Here is a 7,756-nt window from a genome sequence, read left to right as displayed (position 1 = left end):
AATGAGATTTAGATTAGCAGGACCCTCCTGGACAATGGGATTAGTAAGACCATCATACATAATAGGATTTGGTTACTTTCTCCTAGGATTTTTTTTTTTTTTTTTTTTTTTTTTTTTTTTAATTATCTGCTAATAACTTACAAAAATTTTCCAGTGAAAACTGGGGCAAAAGGTCCCGCCCAGGGTGTAGGCTCGGGGCGTGACAATGGACATTAGTGAAGAGCTTCTTTTTTTCTTTCAAGAAGTTCTTCAAAGAAGTGTTTTGGGATTTTATTTTCAAGCTTCTTGTTCTTTGGAGGATCTACACGCTTGTAAATACTTACCTTCTGAAGCTCAAGCTGCACAGCTGGCCGAACATTATGAGGAAGTGGATTGACAACTTTTCTAATTACTTTGATACTTGACAATGCCTTTGAAATTGCCCTCTTCCTCTTCCTAATCTCAATGGGAATGTAGGAGTTTGAAATCCTCTTAGATGGATTGGTACCCATATTCGATACCAGATTATTTACAGCTTCAGTGATCAATGCATGGATACGATTAACTAATTCAGCATGTCTTTCATTGCAGCCCTTGCATTGACAAGTAGAACATAAGCTAGGGGAGGCAACATCATGGTCAATTCCTTTTTCAAAAACTGAATGATGAGCAACATCATCAAGCTCATCACCACCACCACTACCATCAAAACCACTACCAACATCACCAACAACACCTACGGGATCACCAACAGCCTCCTCACCATCCCCTAAAACCTCACTTAACTTCAAACTCATCACCTCATCTCTTCGCTCCATCCAATTCTCTTTTAATCCTATCAATAACCTTAGGATCAGGTAAAGTTCTCACAAACCCTAAAGTAAGAAAGGCTGGCATGGTTGATTATAGCTCAGTAGGGATAAGCTACGGATGCACAATCTACAACCAACAAGTAGATATATTAAAATAGTAGTTGAATCATGTATAATCAACAGTGTATTATTCTGTTGCATAGTGTAGACACGTAATTTTTGACCGAATTTAAGGTATTACACCATTTTTAGTATATAAATATTGCTTTTATATATAAATTAAATATTTTATTTTTTTCATCGTATTTTTGTAAGTTTATTTTAGAAGATTGAAAAACTACAAAAAATATATGTTTTCTTTTAATTTTAATAAATAAGCTAGTATTTCTTAATTATATTTTTAGACTAGCAATTTGACTTTTGTTAGTTTAAAAAATAATTAAATAATATTCTTATTATATTATATTATTTTATAAAATAAAGATAAAAATAAACCTAAAACTAACCTACACTACCCCATTAACCCCTTAGACTACTACCCACTATACACACATACTCACACGTCTACACACTACACCACTACTGTCTACACACACATCTACACACTACTACACCTACATTTCCCATGTATAGACGACACAATAACAATACACATACATACAAAAAAAACGGACAGAAAAAAAAAGAGAAAAGAGAAGAACACATTACAGATGAAAAAAAAGAAGAAAAACCTTCCCATTTTAGTTGATTATCCTTTTAAAAATTCACCAACACATTCACATCTTTTCTTCCTTACCCATTCTTTTCATATCAACACAAACACATATACCATCACAAACAACCTACAAAAGTTGTGGGTGTTCTAATCGAGCTTCGGTTAAGATTTTGCGGTATTCAACTTTACTTTATCTTCTTATTTAATTTATTCATGGAATTTGATGTAATTTTATGACAAGTTTATTATATTTTGTTTCCTTCATGAATTTGATAGAAATGATTCATTTGTTAGTTGTTATATCTCTATTTCGTGAATGAAAGTAGCTTTAATTGATGATTTTGTTTTTTATTTATTAGTTGTGATCTCTTAAAAATGAACAGGTCGTAACATTGTTCTTGTCTTGATTTAGATAATAATGATAAAGTAGGTATAGTTAGGCTAAAAAATAAATATAAATAAATTATTGTTGTTTTATTTTATCAAACAAAAAATGAGATTTATTTTTTTTGCAATTCGGTATTGTTTTCTTTGATTAGAAAGTGTACACTTAATTTTGACTTCAACTTTAAGAAATTGCAAAAAATAAAAACATATGAAAAATGATCAAAAAATTTAGTCTAGAAGTTTAGTATTTTACTTTATTTGTTGTTTTTTAGGAATACATATTTTCTTTTAATGTTAGATCGAACACTTAAAAAAATTAAAAAAATATTTGTTTCAATTAAGAATGTGGTTACACATCTTTTTTGAGACATTAAAATAAACTCAAGGATGCGGTGACGCACCTTGTCCACTAATATAATTAGTTTTTTTATTAATTTAAGGTAGTGACTTATAAAAAAAAAAATAAGGTTATTAAGTGTGACGCAAAGAAGACAGTTATGTCTCTAAAATGTCAAGATCGAGAATGCAGTTGTGCATCCGGTTTAAGACTAATAAAAATTCAACAATTAAAAAATAAGTGAACCATGGCCTTAGACACAAATTATCCAAAAACAAATTAAAATAAGCATAAGTCAATAAAAGCGACCGTGCTAGAACCACGGGACTCGAGGGATGCCTAATACCTTCCCCTTGGTCAACAGAATTCCTTACCTGAATTTCTAGTTCGGAGACCAAAACTAAAAGAGTCATTTCCTATTGATTAGGGATTCGAAAAGGTGACTTGGAACACCACAACTCAATTCCAAGTGGCGACTCTGAAAATTAAAAATAATCCCTAATCCATAACGTCACTTAAATTGGAAAAACCCTTCCGCCGCTGTGCGCAAAAAGGGGTGTGACACATAGTGCTTAATAAGTTAAAATTATGCGCAACAAATGTTGAATCTGCTTTATTATTTCAACAGATTTGTACTTTGCTGCAATAGACTACACATTTGGTGCACATAATCTGTTTCATTGATATAGGAATCTGTTAAAAGAAATCAAACACATATTTAATATGTAGCAACATATAATAGATTTATTGCTACATATGTCCTTCAAATTAAGTAGTAAAATTTTATTTTGTATAAAAGAAAACTTACTGCATCATCAGAAGGGGTGAACAAGTCAACAACATTCACTTTTTTGTTGTTCTTGGCAGACAACCATCTAAGGATCCTTGGATAAGGGACATTTTCTGAGTAGTCCTTGACTTGATGTCGAAGGTGAGGAATGGCTTCAAATGCCCAAGCCTAATGATGCCAAAAAACAAATCAGAATAATAATTCAACAAAAAATGAAAGACTAAAGAAGAAAATCAGAACTTTACCATGAAAGCCCAAGGAAAACCATATAGATTGATTCTTTTGGGTGTTAACTTTTGCAACAAATATTTTACAGTTAAATTGTAGCTTTCGTGACCCATGGATAGTTGTTGAATTCCTCACGATTCTGAGATAACTTTAACAAACTAGCTGGTATGACTTGGTTGGCGTTTTTGGCCCATAGAATAGCATGCACAAACCAAACTAAGCACAATGACTCCTTGTGCTTACTTGAAAGTTTTTTAGACTCCAGATCTTTGAGCAAATCTGTGCTTCTGTAGCCCTTACCAACAATGTCCACCAAGTCAACATCATCAGTTACTTTTTCTTTGCCTTTGACTTTCTTTGGTTTGTTGGTTGTTTTCTTTGGCCTAACAATAGGAAGAGGCTCAACAACATGAGACACTCTTTAATACCAAAACATATTGGCATGCCACAGTAGTTTATCCAGATCTCATATTTTTTTTCCTCATTCTCATACAGAATCCTACGTTTCAAAAGACCATAGACCATAGTCATTTGAAAATGCACATTATTATTCTCAGGAAGATCAAGATACAACCCAAAACAGCTAGACCTAAAGAAAGTCTCCAACTTTTGCTCCTTCAATATCACCCTAAACTGATCAAATACTTTTCCCATCACCGATTGAACAACACAATCACCAAAATCTGTATCATCATCAATGGGCATCTTCACTTGAAACTTGTCAATACTGAAAGTTTTGACAAATTCAAAGGTTGAAGGGATGTTATGTTGGACTTCTGATCTAAACTCAACATCAGTCGTCGACCTTTCCCCTACTTCTTTCCCTATGACTCTAGACCTAGAACTACTTTCTCGTCCTCCTCTTTCGAGACCTACTTCCTCATTTCTATCTCTTTGCACTACTTTCTCATTTTCCTCTATTTCAACTACTTCATCTTTTACTGCATCTACAACTGGATGAAGTTGTTTCAATGGTGTTTGTACTCTAGGTACTTTACTCATTCTGCATGAAGTTGATTTTTGTTCCTTTGTTTTGATAGGATTCATTTTATCTGCAAAAAATAGGTAAACAAAAAAGATTTCAATCTTTTTTGTGCTCACTTAAAAGAATACAAAACATAAAAAAAAAAAAAAAAAATAACAAATATACTATTCCAACATATAAGTCTTCTATTGCAACAGATTACTCATATGTTTCCAATAGATTCCACATCTATCGCAACAAATGAGTTTTCTATTCGGCAAAAATAAAATCGATGGAAGATCTTTGTTTTATGTCATGGAGGACAATAACCACAACAAAAATAAATCACTTTTACTACACCTTTAACAACACAAAATATATAATACTAACAAAGAAGTATGCACTAAAAGATATGTTACAATCTCTCAACAACAATCAATATTTTATCCAACAAATCATTTGTCATTTCACTACTTTCACCACAATGTTCAAGAACAATAACAACAAAAATTCACATTTCTCAGAACAATAACAAAAATTCACATTTCTTATCAAAAAACAAAATTTCACTATTTTCACAACACTATTTAAACAACAATAACATTGATCAACAACAAGAATAAAAATTTACTTTTCACTAACAAAATCATTAAGCATGAAACATGAAACAACAAAATCATTAACTCTAAGCTTAACTTTGAAGAAAAGACCTTAACTTTTAATTGACCAAAAGCTTAGTTGCGCGGAACTCTTCATTTTTGATGTCGCACCCGTGCCATATTCTCCAAAAATACACTACTTTTGGAAAATATGACATGCACCCTATTAACATTTTTGAAGAGTCCAAACAACATAGATCAAAAGCATTATTTTCAAAACCATAATTTTTTGAACTCATTTCAATACACCATTGGACCCATTGTTGAAAAGACAAAATATAATAACAAGTGTTTACTAAAAGTTATGCTAGAATCTCAACAGCCTTTTGATTTTATCCAACAGATTCTCAACAAAAATAAAAGTTTCCCTACTTAAACAACCAAGTTCAAAAAAGAAGAAGAACAACAACAACAATAACATAAAATTCATATTTCCCTTATGAAGAACATGGTTAAGGGAAATTTTGAACAAAGCATATTACCTGAGAAGAGAGAGATATTGCAAGTTAGAAATAAAGAATGGAAATCTAAAGCTTGGCTTTTGACTTACTTTTGGCTCTTGGCTTTTGGCTATTTAAGCTACTTCTAACATAATTTTTTTTTTACTTAAAAGCATTTTTTAAGTTCCCCAAACACTTCTAAAATTAAGAAGGAATTTAAAAAATCAAAAGTCACAATAAATAAGTCAATCCAAACACCTAAGTTGCTTTGGCTTCTTCTTATTTATTTTTTGTATTTTGAAAAAGTTTCGCAAATATTAGAATTGTTACTTCAGTCTACAACTAACTTAATCAGATTTCTAAGTGGTCTTTGATCTTGACTGGTTAAACATGTCACCAATATTTAATTTTGAGACTTAAAAAACAGCCACAATTCAATATTTGCTATAAAATTTAGTGTGAGGGATAAGAATATATAGTCTTGGGATAAAAAAATAGTCTTGAGATAAAAATTTGGCGTCTTGTTTGAGATAACTTATCCCACCATTTATACCATAGTGATGGGATAAGTTATCCCATATACTTATCGCAGGATAACTAACCTCAGGATAATTTTCCTGGGATAACTAGTTCCCAACCAAACAAAAATGTTAGACGTTTTAAATTTTCTAGTTTCGTCGTGTAAAATTTATTTAGCACATCATTTGTTGGCTAAGGAAAAAAGGCTTTGTCAATGCTCAAATGCTATAGAAAAGGCCCTTTACTTCTCACTTGTCAGTTAAATACTCTATGGTTCCTATTTATATGTCGTTTTTATTGAATTAGACATTCCTTAAAACTTGTCATTTCAAAAAATCAATACGTAAATAACAATATTCTTCATATTTTATTCTTGAGAGTTATTAGTCTTGGAAATATAAATTTAACCAACATAGGAAAAATAAATGATCAATTTGCCAATTTAATTAATCAATTTAGGTTTATTTATTGAAAAAAACATGACTTCAAAAGAACACTAAATAATGGTACAATGGTAAACTTACATAATTTCTTAACAGACGTGAAATCTAAAATGGTGACATATAAATAGAAATTGTCGAGTTTTTTTGGTGCTCTCACTTTGCTTTGTACTTAGCTGCACCACGTCGAGAAAATGATCAAAATGGTCCTTAATGTATGAGTAATGTATTATTTTGATTCTTAATATATTTCACTTCATTGAAATAATCTTTAATGTATAACAAAAAGCATTCATTATTAACCAAACCGTTGGCAATGGTCATCATAGCAGATAGAAGAGCTACAGGACGATGTACTCCTTTTAGCATTGCAGCAATTCCAGAAATCTGTGCAGCAGCCATGGAAATGCCTGAAAGAAAACGGTAATCACTACCCAAAAATGTGTTCACATATAAATCTTTTTGAGTACATGTACAAATTGAAATGATTTCTTTTGTACTCACATAATGTTTTACGTATTTGATTTGTCATTGTTTATTTTGTGCCACCTTTTAAATGAAAAATCATTTTTGAAAATGGTTTCAAGAAATTTCTTATGTTGCTTATATATAGTTTATTCTCACATCATCCTACATTAAATGTTTTTTAGTGAACATATAATGAATAATATTTGATTATTTAGAAACAATGAATATTATATACGATGAATTTATTTTTACAGTGAATCATTTAATTTTTTAATTTATTTTACAATGAATGATTTAACAAAAAAAATATATACACATACATTGTACTTTATGAATAATAATTTTATTTATATGAATTCAATAAATATGATACATAATTTAGTAAGATACAATGATTTTGATGTATTCATTGAACTTTATGTATAATAAATTTATTTTTTATATAAATTCAATAAATATGATACATAAATTAATAAGATACAATGATTTTGGTGGAATCAAAATGAACCTTCATTGATTCTCAAAACACTCTTTAAATTAATAAATATTATTTTTTAAAACTAAATAATACCTCAATAAATAATAATAATAATAATAATAATAATAATAATAATAATAATTCATGATTCCACCTACATAAACCCAAAAACAAATCATAACGCTGTTTAATCAGCTTATGCTTTTAAATAATAAATACATTCTTCGATGAATTGATCTTCCTCCTTTGATTGTTATTTGAATATTTATGATTTATGAACGGTTTATACCTGTTTTTGAAAGTTTTGGGATCGCTGAGGAAGGTTAGAACGTAGGGGTGTACATAGGTCGGTTTGGTTTGGTTTTTTATTAAAAAAAACCTAAATTAATTATGTCAGTTTATTAAATCTAAAAACTAAATCAAACCACACAAAGTCGATATTTTCGGTTTCGGTTTTAATAGGTTCTTTCGGTTTTTTGTTTTTTTACAAAACTATACGGTGTTTGAAAAAGAGATCAAATATATTTTCACTTACTTGTG

General features: G+C 30.1%; 1 pseudogene; it reads right to left on the bottom strand.

Moving 5' to 3' along the window:
• The window catches only part of LOC102580298 (subtilisin-like protease SBT1.7), a 15,245-nt pseudogene extending 14,448 nt beyond the window's left edge, over nucleotides 1-797 (bottom strand).
• Nucleotides 798-7,756: the final 6,959 nt, after the last annotated feature.

This window comes from Solanum tuberosum, unplaced genomic scaffold (genome assembly GCF_000226075.1).
Source record: "Solanum tuberosum cultivar DM 1-3 516 R44 unplaced genomic scaffold, SolTub_3.0 scf00130, whole genome shotgun sequence".
Taxonomy (NCBI): Eukaryota; Viridiplantae; Streptophyta; class Magnoliopsida; order Solanales; family Solanaceae; genus Solanum; species Solanum tuberosum.
This window is presented reverse-complemented; position numbering and strand designations above follow the sequence as displayed.